The following is a 14,215-nucleotide window of genomic DNA, read 5'->3' on the forward strand; positions in this document are numbered from 1 at the left end:
ACCTGGAGAAATTACGTAATTGTAGGGTATCACCGTCAACCCCACAATTAGATCCATATCGAATTAATTTACCCCTTCTTCACCCCTGGAAAAACTCTCCCAAACCAAACCCCCTCATAAAAGAGGCCATAAAAATTCAAATTTCTCCCTGGATTTCTGCCGCATCGGAAAAAACTTCCATGATTAACCCCATAACCAATTAGTTCACGAAATTCCGAACCTAGCGAACCTACCCTTAAATGGGGGTGCATTTAATTCTGCTTAAATTTCAGATCTGAGATAAGCAGTGAATTTTTCAACGCTAGGGAGGGGGACTAGAAGGCGTTGGAGATCGCTATCTACTCTACAGTGAGGAACAAATAACTGTGATTAAATGAAAATTGAACAGGAAACGTGTTGTACGTTTCGCTGCTTTGGCTTTGTATCAATTTGTCAATATGGTTGGCAACCTCTATTATTTTCTTTTAGTTTCCTTTCCTTTTTATTGGTATTAAATACAAGTTATTTTAATTTCTACAATTTCCACTATTTCCTAAATTGGAGGTTCGAAGAAAAATGTGAGATTTTTTTGGAAAAAAGTCCTTTAAACATGAGCCCGAAAAGGTTTTTTTTTTCAAGATACAGGGTGTGTCTTGTAGTCGTACTTTTTTGTGATGAGTTGCTGATTGGGTAAATAGGTACCAAAACTTATATTCTGAAGGACCGTAAAGTGAAGTTGATCGAGATAGCAGACATTGTGAAGATATCATCTGAACGTGTACATCATATCACTCACGAATATTTGTACATGAGAAAGCTGAGTGCAAAATGGGTGCCGCGCGAGTCAAAATCGATCAAAAGCAACAACGTGTCAATGATTCTGAGCAGTGTTTGAAGCTGTTTAAGTGCAATAAAATTGAATTTTTGCGTCGATATGTGACAATGGATGAAACATGGCTCCATCATTTCACTCCGGAGTTCAATCGAGATTCAGCTGAGTGGACTGCACACGATGAAAGCGAGAAAAAACACATCAGTCAGCTGGCAAGGTTATGGCAACAGTATTCCTGGGATGCGCAAGGTATAATATTCATTGATTACCTTCAAAAGGGTCGGACCATCAACAGGGATTATTGTATATCGTTATTGGATCGTTTAAAGGATGAAATCGTTAAAAACGGCCCCCTTTGAAGGAAAAAAGGTACTGTGTGATCAAGACCATGCGCCGTGTCACAAATCAATGAAAACAATGGCATAATTGCATGAATTGGGCTTCGAATTGCTTCCGCATCCACCGTATTCGCCAGATCTGGCTCCAAGCGACTTTTTCCTGTTCTCAGAACTCAAAAGAATGCTCGCTGGAAAGAAATTAAGCGCCAATGAAGAAGTAATCGCCGAAACTGACGCATATTTTGAAGTGAAAGATAAATCGTACTAGAAAAATGGTATCGAAAAGTTGAAAGATCGCTATAATCGCTGTATCGCCCTCGAAGGCAACTATGTTGAATAATTAAATCGAATTCTGCCAAAAAAATGTGTAGAGTGGGGACTTTGCAGTTGGCCTGTTACCAGTGGTCCACCAAAAAATAGCAGGCATTGTTCCAGAGGAAATATCACCCTGTAGATTTGCATTCAAAATTATAATAGCACATGATGAAATCTTTGAATTTGAATATCTTTGCCAAATTTAAAATAAATATCTTATGAAGGGAAGCTGCTGCTATGAGGAAAAACCTGAAAAAAAACAAATTTTTACACCCCGTATCTCGAAAACAAAGCATTTGCGGGCTCATGTTTATAAGACTTTTTTTTCTTGAATTGATCCGGAGATACTTTCATTCTTGTTTGTACCTCCAAACTAAGATTATCCTGTATAACTCTCTGTAAGAGGAATGAAAGCTCGAAAGTACTAAGGTTAAAGCGATTCAACCTTTCCCTCTATCTCCATTCCCAAATTATCCAATCACACCGAGTGAAAAGTTTCTAGTGCCCTTAAACCCTGATCGTGTCTCGAGAACGACAGAAAAGCAATTTTCAAATGTCGAACGTCTGACGGAACTTCAAAAAAAAAAAGTGTAATATCACCGGCAATTTTCCCGTTTCAACAGGAATCGAATTCGCGGCTCTCGAGCAATAGAATGAAACACGTTTCCGTGCTGCTATCTGTGGAATATGAACTGTCACAAAATAAAATATTCATGGGAATTCCGCTTGTGGAAAATTGTATGATCAATATTCAGGTAGGGTGGTGGTTTGATACACGTAGACACTCAATCCAATGAAAAGGACTCTCAGTTAGATACGTACGCGAGGGAGCGTCCAAAAGGGTGAGCAAGGCATAAGGATATGACATATGTCACACTGGAGGTGACTGTCGTACAAGGCAAACATTCAATCGTTGATGATTCAGATTTAGTATACCTTGATACTAGATCCGGAGACGGATAGGTTAGGTAGATCAATGTACCAGTAGACCAGTAGTACTAGGCGAATTGAAAAGTCTCCGGTCTGATGCACAGATGGCGGTGCTAGTATTAAATCCATATGATTTTTAGTTAGTACCAACCTTCAAACGATACTTGTCAAAGTTTGACAGCCTTCCGACCAGTAGTTTGTGAGATATTGCGTTGTGCGTGTAGCTGCTTTTGTTATTTGAAAAAAGATGAGGAAAAGAAGAATTTCGTGTGCTGATAAATATGAAGGGAAAAAATACAGTCTAAGCAAAATCTAGGCATGATGAAGAGTTTCCAAGGTCTGCACCAGGAAAATCAACCATCATTGATTGGTATGGACTTTAAACGTGGTGAAATGAGCAGACGGCGAACGCAGTGGACGCCCAAAAGAGGCTGTCACCGACGAAAAAACCAAAAAGTTCACTAAATATTTTGAATGACCGTAAAATGAAGTTAATCGAGATAGCTGACATTGTAAAGATATCATCTGAACGTGTACATCATATCATTCACGAATATTTGTACATGAAAAAGCTGTGTGTGAAATGTGTGCCGCGCGAGCTCACGATCGATCAAAATCAACAACGTGTTAATGATTCTGAGTAGTGTTTGAAGCTGTGTAAGTGCAATAGACCTGAATTTTTTCGTCGATAATGTGACAATGGATGAAACATGGCTCCATCATTTCACTCCGGAGTCCAATCGAGAGTCAGCTGAGTGGACAGCACACGATGAACCAACTCCAATTGAGCTCATACCTATACTTCCATCAAATATTAATTTGATCTCTTTCTCTATCCTTATTAAGAATGAGTCTTTCCAATATTCACTAAATATTGCATCATAATCTTTCACCGTTCAAACACCAAATCTTCCAAACCTTCCGTCATCCTGGGGAAATTTAAAAAATCCCGAAAAAAATTGTTTGGTCATCGCACAAACAGCTTGCGTGACTCATCCAGTCAGGTGAAATGATAATGCTTCATATATATCATTTATGAGGCTTCATTAACGAAGTAAACAGTAAATATTTTGACCGTTTACCATTTATGATATTCAGAATTGTTAACATATCGTGTCATTAAGACAATGGGTATATTGCAGATTAGCAGAGCGGAGCTTCAAGGTGTAAGTAATGTTGAATCATCGTTATACACGTGAAAAAATCATTTGGAACATTTCACTTTAACCGGTGACCGCAACATTTTAATCTATAGGGTTATGAGTAATCAGAATGTTGGCTCTGAAGTTGAAGGGAATTGTCGATATTCTGCATTTTTAATAAGAAGTACATCGACGTTAAGTCTGGAGATTTTGCGCTCTTGTTCAAACTTTAAACTTGCTGGGCAGCTGACACTTTTGAAGCTCTTTTAACATTGAAGATTTTTTGACATTAAACAAGTTACAACGACACCATTTCTGAAATTAGAAGATACAAGCTTCAACAAAGCACTGACATTGTTGAAATTCAATACAAAATTGGTGAAAATTTCAAAGTTTGCAAAACTAAAGCACTTTTGGGTCGTCGTGAAGCACCTTCTTGGCTAGCAATAGTGAAATTGGTGGAAAAAATTTAGCAAAATTGTGTACAAAATGAAACCTTTTATTGGAAAACCTCTCACATATTTCAGTTTGAATTCTTTGGTATATTCACTAATGTACTGAATTTAACAATAGTTTAATAGAAATCATTTGATCTTGGCAATGAAGGTCTTGTGAAACCAGATCATATCAATATGATTTTCCCAAGAGAAAACTTGAATTTTCGTCCCGATAGTGTTGAATTTTGACCGCCGAGTTCTATAAAGAATTCTCACCACGTGCAAAGTATCTTATCGTGAAATAACAAGCCATTCAATCTTCGATTAATCATATAAAGAGGAGAATAAATATACTTGAGGGTTATCTCATTTTACCGCTTATAACCAGTATCAAGTATTTTCTACAATAGGTCGAATAGATTGTATAACCAGAGCTGTATTAAGTGGACATTAAGACTCATTCTTGACCGTGCTTAATTCAACAACATAATGTGAGATTGTGCCAGTACAATAAATGATAATGTGGTGTGTTCATGTTATGCCTCGATGATATCAAAAACACTTTTATCTGAAACGAGTCGGTAAACAACACCTTCAGGAATAAATGATTAAAGAATTCAGAACTTAACTATTTTTAAATTTAATTGATCAATTAACAATCTTTATTGCTCGACTCATTAGGATTTCATTGATGAATTTTTCGAGAAATGATACGGTGAAATAAGTCATAAATGTTTTTTTTTTACACAAGGCAGCGCTGATACAAGTTATTAGTTGTTTACGTGGAGACTATTTTTAGAAGAATATGTTATGTAATCCATTCAAAAAAGGAGGGATTTGTTTAGCAGAATTAATGAAAATATGGAAATTATATTGAATTTTAGGTGTATGTAGAAGTGTGTAAAATTCATATTATAATACTCAGCTGAATCATTATAGTAAGACAGAACATGAAGAAAATAATCATTAATTAAAGAAATGAAGAAATTCATTAAGAGCCTAATTTGAATATTCATTCCCAAAAAAATAATGAGGAATCATAACAGCACATAATATCTGCCAGTACGGTCCAGTTGATAAAACATTGCGAATCATAATTAAACATAATATTGTAATCATGATATTCATTATAAGTTTAATCACATTATTCCAGATTTTTGATATTTGACCTGTAGTCATTGAGGAAATGAATTGAGAGCCTCTATTTTCGATCCTTGAACAGGTTATATTGGACCTAAAAAGGAAAATGGGAAATTCCTTATATAATTTCAAGCAAGAAAAGTCTCATTAACATGGACTCGCAAACGCTGTGTTCTCGAGATACAGGGTGTTAAAGTTTGTTATTTTTTCATAGCATCTGTACTTCACAAGATATTCAACAGAAATTTGGCATATATATTAGAGTTGACTTCACGTAATATGTCAATTTTCATTGCAAATATACAGGCTGTCCTTTTTTTCCTCCAGATGGAACACTGGTAGTTTGAAAAAATGTGAAAAACTTTCATCTAGAAGTAAACTTTTTGGTTTCTCGTAGGCTTGTCGTATCTGCTATCATTTCGAGAAAAACTTTCAAACAATTCTCTCGAAATCCTCAAGAATATTCAAATCAACATAAAAATCTAGTTATTGAACTGTGATGAATAAATTAATTAATTATCAGTGTTGATGCTATTTTTTTCAATGTCTAGCAATGATTGATAAAGATTCGATAAACATATATGACACATATGACAAAAGAAACATTCTGTATCTCGAAATAATGCGTTTGCTTACAGGACTCTTCTTTCTTGAAATTGTCTCAGGAATCTCTCATTTAAGTTGAATTTATAATCAGTCCTAATTAGTGTCAGATAACTAGTGATTTCTGACCTAATTGAATCATCAGCGGTATATTCCTTTGATTCTTCATTTGAATTGATATTACGTCAGGAAACTGGTAATGTATTGAATGATAACCCATCTGTTTGAAGTTTAATGAATTTTTATTAGGTGAAGATATCTCTTTTCAAAAATTATTTTTTTGAATTAAGCTGTTCCAGATGAAGCGTTTGCAACATAAGATTTCGAATTACATAATCACCGAAACCGAGCCTATCGATATGGAAGAAAAGAACAACGCAACTTTTCTCTATGCTCTCGATGTGCGAAAACAACACGTCTTCTCGTGAAAATCTAATTACCATGCTGTATACTCCGAACCGATTTGTATCAAGATTTTGTATGGTTGGGCTCGGTGATTTGCTTTCTACATAATTGAATAATTATGCCCTTGTAGTATTATCTTACTCCAGTTCCTCCATGTGGAGCAACCTCCATTCCGCCAAGCGTGAACCCGGCCTTAAGTAGGATCGGCGTTGCCAGATGTCGCGATAAATCCGCAATTCTGACTCCTGTCACAATTAATACAATGAAAGACAATCTGAGTTTTTTCTATGAACGAATGAGACGTCACTTCGACATGTGTCATCGAAATTACCGAACATAGACGTTAATAGCAGCCATGGAGTAATGAACATAGAAAGAGGGAGTATACGCAATTTTTACATGTCCTCAACATGGTAAGATTACGTTGTCGGATTGTGATATATTTTCAAATCCACAATTTTACTATTTCATTATGAATGTATATTTTATTGAATGAAATATATTTATTTGAGTGATTCCCGATTAAATATCCAAATTTGAATATTTGGAATCCAATATTTTTCCAAATTGTCAAATTTATAATAAGCAGAATATTATTATTTTCTGTATCTACCTGTTGAAATCCAAGGTTTGGCAACTTTTGCTCTTCTAGTGTCATCCGTTGTTTCACGTCGTTTGGCGCGCTTGAAGTTTGTTTTCTGAATTTCTGATATATTTAGGTATTTATTTCAATATATTTTGAGTTGATATGAAACGTTGATTCACTATGGGACATAAGAAGTGCGTTCTTTGTGGAGAAACTCGCGAATTGAGTGAAAGATCGTATCACTGATATGTTTTCATTTCTGCGAGCTTCATGTCAAATTTGATAGTTCATGTTGGGGCAAAATTTAATTACTGAAAATGACATATGCTACCTCTATCTATGTTTATTACTCTGAGCTCCTGTCACAATTAATGTAATGAATAACAATCTGAGTTTTTTTCTATGAATGAATAAGACGTCATTTTGACATGTGTCATCGGAATTACCGAACATAGAACCGAATATAGACATAGAAGCATATTCGAATTAATATAGGTTTGACATCTGATGAAGCGATTTTTTTTCTAGTTCTAGATTTGGCAACGTCGCGTAGGACTTAATGCAGGTTCCAGCTGTTGCTAGGTGCGTAAATCGGACCGCTTCGTTCCATTCCAACTTGCTAGACTTGCTGGCATCGTACTTCAACCTTGAATTTTGTTATTGTTTGCGGTTTCATGTATTTTATGAAGATGTAGATAAGTGATGACTAATGCTGGTTTCGATTTGCCGATATCCAATTAACAGTAATAGCGTTGTGTTGGATTGCTTTGATCGGTGCTATAGAATTTTATAATCGAAAAGTTCAGCTTTGGATGGATCGTGAATGTTTGATTTTACGTGGTGTTGGTTGGCAATACATGTAACGTTTTGAAGATGTGACTGATTTGATTTAATTTGACATAATATTTGAAGTTGAAGCAAGTTCTGTTTGTTCATTCGTAAATATAAGGAGATCTGATTTTTTAACAGGAAAAATTAGATGCCCGAATGGTATTCGACAAGACTATTGCATGAGACGATAATTACTTGTTCTCGAAGGTATTGTAATATTTGGTGACAATAGCTGTCAAGTTTTGCCGCGGGTAGACTGGAAAAAACTGCTGACAGCTGCTGTCAGCAGCTTTCGATCAGCGACAGGAAAGCACAGCTCCAATTTCAAGAAAAACTTCTTAGGTACACGCAAAATAGTGATAAACAATTCATTGACTTTTTTTATGCTTTCTGAAACAACTGCCGAATTCAATAGTCCAAACCAAAAAAAGTGGTATGGCACTGACGGTATATCATCAGTATGCCAGGTCCGAGAATAAAATTTTATGTATTGGGAAAAAACCATTAATATTCAATTTATATATGAAACTCTCGAAAAAGATATCAAATGTAAATCGGCAGGTGAACAATTCTGCAATACTTGACTTGGCAACAGTGAATTTCTCCAGTTGTTATTATCGATCGAAAATTATGCTTCACCTCACCACATCTGATCGTTTCAATACCAAGAACTATTTGTAAAAAGCCAAAAATTGATATAAATGTTTCAATGTGACACACACATTGAAGACCAAGCAGCTGCATCCATAAAAACTTTTTAATATTCCAGCGATCAACATCAGCTGCAATAAGACGTTGGCAAAAGATGCAATTCTCGTGAATATTCAGTTGAAATATGAAATCTTCGAAGATAATTTTAAATGTAAACGGATGAGTGAAAATTTTGGAGTATTTGACTTGATATCAGTGAATTTGTCCAATATTTATTATCTTCGCAAAAACCTTAATCGATCGAACAATATACATACATAATATTGTTGAATGTTGAATTGGAAAATTCCACGGACGACTTTTTCAATTACAGGATGAATTATGAATTAATCGAATTCATTTTGAATATCTAATGTTTGACTCGCCACGTATCTAACAATAATTTTTATTAAAAACCAGTCTAAAATAATTAATGATCTTATGGGTAAGCAATAACAGGCCAATTGAAAAGTCCCCGATCTACCATAGTAAAACACATTTTTTGCCAAAATTCGATTTTATTATACAACATAGTTGCCTTCGAAGGCGATACAGAGATTATAACGATCTTCCAACTTTTAGATACCATTTTTCTAGGACGATTTGTCTTTCGCTTCAAAATAAGCCTTAGTTTCGGCGATTACTTCTTCATTGGCGCTAAATTTGTTTCCAGCGAGCATTATTTTGAGATCTGAGAACTGGGAAAAGTCGCTGGGGGCCAGATCTGGCGAATACGGTGGATGCAAAAGCAATTCTGGGCTTCGAATTGCTTCTGCATCCACCGTATTTTGATGTTTGCGTTGGTGACAGCCTCTTTTAGGCGTCCACTGCGTTCGCTATCTTCGGTACTCATTTCACCACGTTTAAACTTAGCATACCAATCAATGATGGTTGATTTTCCTGGTGCAGACCCCGGAAACTCTTCATCAATCCAAGAATTTGCTTCAACTCTATTTTTTCCTTTCAACAAGCAATATTTTATCAACAGACGAAATTCTTTTTTTTTCCATCTTCTTTCAAATAACAAAAGTAGCTACACTCGCAACGCAATATCTCACAAACTAATGGTCTGCTGTCAAATTTTGACACGTACCGTTTGAAGGTTGGTACTAACTAAAAATCATATGGATTCAATACTAGCACCGCCATCTGTGCCTCAGACCGGATACTTTTCAATTGATTTCAATTAATATTCTACAAAATATGGCAAATTAACAGGTGACAACTTTTCCATTTGATTTCAGCCTGGTCCTTTGCAAAAACCCAAAAATTGATATAAATGTTACAATGTGACACACATATCGAGGACCAAGCAGCTGCCTACCATCAAAAACTTTTTAATATTCCATCCTGCCCAACATCAGCTGCAATAGGACGTTGGCATAATTAATAGCCATTAATCAGTGGCGTCCAAATGTGCGTTCGCCGTAATGAAGTTCCGTATTATTCATTACGTTCTATGCGTTCGCATTTCTGTGACAGTTTTTGATGTGTTGAATTTGATACCGCAAACGAGTCTCGTGTTTTATTGATCGGAGTGAAAACTTTCCGCTATATCGAATTTCATATACGGTGAGCTTATTAATGTTATTTAATGTACAGGGCGTCAGCTAATCCGTCTCACGATATAATTGCTTTGAACACGCTCGTGGAATGGCTAACGGGTGTCGACACGATTTTTTTTAACGCAGGTCAACTGGTCAGGTCTTACAATTGAATATTTTTTATGCAGTGTGTTCCTGAATTGGAGGTACAAAAGAAAATTGGAAATTTCTTGGATAATTTTGAGAAAAAAGAGTCTTTTAAACAAGGGCCTTGATCTTTTTTTTTGGAGGAGTAATCGAAAAAAAAATTATTGACGACAACGTTTACTCATACCTGTAATGTAAGAATAAGAAGTTTGATAACGAAGTTCGAACCAAATTACTCGAAATAATTGAATTTTTTTAATAACCGATTCGATTGTTCTTACCTCATACAGGGTGTTGCTAAATTGGAGCCGAATGAGAGATTTCTTGGATCATTTAAAGGAGAAAAGTCTTATAAACTTGGTGCTGTGAACGATTTGTTTTCGAAATACTGGGTTTTATTGTGATCTTCCTTTTTTGTGATGCTTATACCAGTTTATCAAATCTTTATTAATCTTCGCTACATATTGTGTAAATAACTATCCAAACTTATAATTAATTTATTCATCCCAGCTTTAATAACTGAATCTTTTTAATAATTTGGATTTTGCTGAGGATTACTAGAGATTTTTTTGGAATTTTTTCATCGAAATCAGTAGCAGTTACGACAAAACTATAAGAAACCAAAAAGTTTAGTAATGGCCCAAAGTTTTTTTTTACATTTTTCTTTACTACCATTGGTCCAACAAAAACAAGTTCTGGAGGAAAAAATCGGGAATTGTTCCACAAAAAAAATCACCCTGTAGATTTGCATTCAAAATTAGCATATCACATGATGAAAATTTCAAATTGGAATATCTACGCCAAATTTAAGTTCAATATCTTGTGAAAGGAAGGTGATGAGAACAAAAGTTGAAAAATAAATCAAACCTCAAGACTCTGTATCTTGAAAACGAAGAATTGTTTATAAGACTTTTGTTTAATGAATTGATCCTTTGAATCTGCCATTTACGTTTGAACTTTCAATTTAAGAACACCCTTTACTAAGGTATTTCAGTTTTGCAAAATTTGAATTTTACCATTTTTATAGGGCATTTCAACAATTTTAATGCGCTGTTGATGCGTGTATTATTCCATTTTTAATAATGGCGTAGCTTCTACTTGTCAAATGTCAAAAGATGACAACAAAGCATGTGTAATATCAGTATTAGCAGAGTAAATGAAAACGGGGCATCATACATTTCAACGTATGACACAAGAGTACAAATAGAAACCTCAGCAAAAACTCTGTTTCCCCATATAGGTACAGTGGATGGTTTGTGTGTTCACAGAATAAACTGACATATTTATATTGAAGGGCTTCCTCTTCATCCAAATAAAATCTTTTCCATATTTTCTTTTCACCAACGGTTGACGACTTTATAATTAAATCTTAAATTAAAAAAGAAAAGAACCAGAAAGAAATAATAAATGTTAGTTTCCATCATATTTATTTGAAGTTAGCGACCCATTCTAAAAAAGAATCTGAAACTGAATAGATAGCTTGGAAACCACCATAAAATTTAAAAATTGGACAATTATTCACCAAGTGGTCAAAGGTTTCTTCTACACCACACTCACATATTGTGCTTTCAATAGAATGCCATTTGAAGAGCATACTATTGCAACGACCACGACCAGTCCTAAGTCAATTTAAAATACACCAAATTTTCCTGGGGAGATTGAAACCTAAAACTTTCTCTGAAGAATCAACAAACTAACATCCTACAAAAATTCATAGCTCACAACACTGTCATATCGGAAACCATTAGCTATTCCACAGATACCTCTATTGTTACAGCTACCCCCCTAAGGCCACGTTCACCCTGTTAAAACCTCCCCGCTGACTTCAAACATATAATCCAATTTTGTATATGTATTCCATCAGAAACAAGGAAGAAGTTTATGGGGCTATTCCAAGCCCGCGGAGCCAGAAAATGGCTGCAGAATAACAGAATCACGTTGCTCAGAAGTTTGACCTCATCAATGAAGTTTCCCTTGTTATACCTTGTGTATTATGGGGGTTGTAAAAAGGTTAGGTATAACGTTGGCCAGCACTATGAACCCACCCTTAGCGGTGAGAATGAAGTAATGAATACAAAATAAAGTTTCCCTCTGAACTATATACACGGTTGAGGGCTCAGGGTAAATTCTTCAGAAGGAAATAACGCTATTCAGAATTCAGATGCTGGCAGGTTCTTGGTTCTTGGATGGTTTTTTGCATGGAAATGAAACTGTCGGAGCTTCAACAACAGCGTTTCCAGTTGGTTTTTTTTTGTCGACGATGTTTGGTTTTAAGCGAAATGTACGAAAGTAAGGAGGTAAAAGGTAAGTAGGAACCTAGGAACTGTGCTTTTGAAGGGTCTTTATCGCCACTAGTGCTGCGTCATAGAGTTTAGAACGATACGGTGAAACACTGAATTAATTTTTAATTAAAAATTTACGTAACTATCTAGGAGAAAACAGTACCGAGCTATTTTTTGTGATATTGTAATTTTTGAATCAGAAGGGAGACATTGTGTATTATTATTTCATTATTCTTCACAAAAACACAAGTTTTTGTTTGTTTAAATGTTTGATTTAAGTATATATTTCATAATAAAAACAAGTTGTGTACTTTTTATGTTTTCACTGTCAATAAAATTATATACGAAAATTGTATTGTGTAACTGTGTGTGTTTCGACATAGTTCAAGTTTATCTTCAGACACTGAAAGTTCTGCAAGTGGTATAAGGTATTCATATCAGTTAAGGTACAAAAAATGTAATGAACAAAGCAAAAAAGGACTATAAAATTTGGTAAAGAAGGAAAAATCATTTGTGACTGTTATGTAAATGTCTAAGATTTAGGTATTGTTTGTACGGGTTGATTATATTTTGAAATTCCATAGTTCTTTGTTCATTCATGGAATATTTTTCCAAAATATTCAACGCGTTTAAATAATACCTGAAATCCTGAGGTTTTCTCCTTTTTCATTAAAAGTTTATATTCTTGTTAGTTTGTCTATAATCTTTTTTGAATCTGAATTCATGAAAATACTCTGTACCATTTTTATAACCTTCAGTGCCTGAAGGTTAAAGATGAACATTACATTTATTCTATAAATTAACCAAAGTACCAAAAAGTGCCTTACTGTTTTAAAGTTTCTTTTCATATTATTCTAAACTACCATCAGTGTTGCACAAAAATCCTGCACTCTGTTCCAGAAAAAATATCACCCTGCAGATAATAATTTACTAAAAATAAAATTCAGACTTACAAAGCAAGAATTCTGTAAAAAACTGTACATTTTAAGATTATATGAAAATATACAACTATGTATATTCATGTATATTTCAATGACCTGGAAATATTCACATTTTAAGCGATAACTACTTACTTTTTGGACGCACCCTGTAACATCTGATCCTTCCACTCAATCTCCACACTGGCCACGATCTGGAAGTCTTAAACATCGCTAAAAATACTTTCGAGATCAGTCTATGCCAACTGAAAAGCACATAAGCCAATAATGAAAATCCTAGAGAACCCATAATGTTAGAATAATTTTTGTAACCCCAGAATGTTTTATATGGTTTCCGGATTTACAATTTCTTAAGAAACAAACCCCTAGCGTTTGACCTAAGTCACTTCTTGTCCTGATCCTGAAAAGGTATTTATAAAAGTCGAGAAAGAGAGATTTATATCATCGTTAACGTATGGAACACTTATTCTTTTCAAGTTTTCCATGAATGCTGGATGTGAAATAAGTTTTACGACTGAGAGGAACTACATATCACAAAGAACATTAAAAAGGAGACCGTACTCATTGGGAAGTGACATATAAGTGCTTTCTACAAGCGTTGCGAATTCACCGAAAGTTTGTTTCGGATCACAATGTATTTTTATATGCGAAGTATGGTTTTTCTTGTAGAAAACGTAATTTCACAAAGAAAAATTAAAGTGTTATGAATTTTGTTCGGTTCAGTAGAGGAATTTGCTGATCTTAAAAAAAACCCATCAAAAAATTTACGATCCTGCCAGGATTCGAACCTGGAATCTTCTGATCCGTAGTCAGACGCGTTATCCGTTGCGCCACAGGACCTTGTAGCATAAGAATGTAAGATTAGTACTTGAATCGTTTCTTAATTCTTGATTTGTTAAAATTTGCTATCAATTTGCAGTAATTGAATTAAATTGAAATTGACGATTTAACTATTTCGATCAAATTGAATGGATTATATGCCAGTCAGTAGTATATTTACATGAAAATTTTTTAGACTACTTAGAGAGAACTGATTTACATTATTTTTCTCGAGAAAGTTCTGTAATGAAATTTAA

General features: G+C 34.7%; 1 non-coding gene across 1 annotated transcript; it reads right to left on the reverse strand.

Moving 5' to 3' along the window:
* Window positions 1–13,906: 13,906 nt before the first annotated feature.
* Trnar-acg lies at window positions 13,907–13,979 on the reverse strand. Its single transcript has one exon. It is a non-coding gene; the product is annotated as a tRNA-Arg (tRNA).
* Window positions 13,980–14,215: the final 236 nt, after the last annotated feature.

This window comes from Harmonia axyridis, chromosome 6 (genome assembly GCF_914767665.1).
Source record: "Harmonia axyridis chromosome 6, icHarAxyr1.1, whole genome shotgun sequence".
Taxonomy (NCBI): domain Eukaryota; kingdom Metazoa; phylum Arthropoda; class Insecta; order Coleoptera; family Coccinellidae; genus Harmonia; species Harmonia axyridis.